The following is a 312-nucleotide window of genomic DNA, read 5'->3' on the forward strand; positions in this document are numbered from 1 at the left end:
AAAAAGTGCAGCCATGTTCACTCTTGTCAACGTCCAAGTACTCGTCATTGCCAGCAGCACAGAGCCACACACCGCCGCCCTGCCCTCGGTCTCAGTCTGTCTCACGGCCCGAGTCCTCATGTCACTGACGCCTACTTAGTTCTCTGCAGGTCGTCCGTTAAAGTCACTGACGTTCAGAACTGTCGTGTGTAGAATCCACTGGTGCATGTACTGTATATAGTTGTAGCCTAAGATACTTTGTAGACTTTTCCGCCATTTTACAGTATATTTAGTATCATGGGACATTTAAAAATCCATATACAGTGCAAGTTA

This window comes from Etheostoma spectabile, chromosome 21, assembly GCF_008692095.1.
Source record: "Etheostoma spectabile isolate EspeVRDwgs_2016 chromosome 21, UIUC_Espe_1.0, whole genome shotgun sequence".
NCBI classification, from domain to species: Eukaryota; Metazoa; Chordata; class Actinopteri; order Perciformes; family Percidae; genus Etheostoma; species Etheostoma spectabile.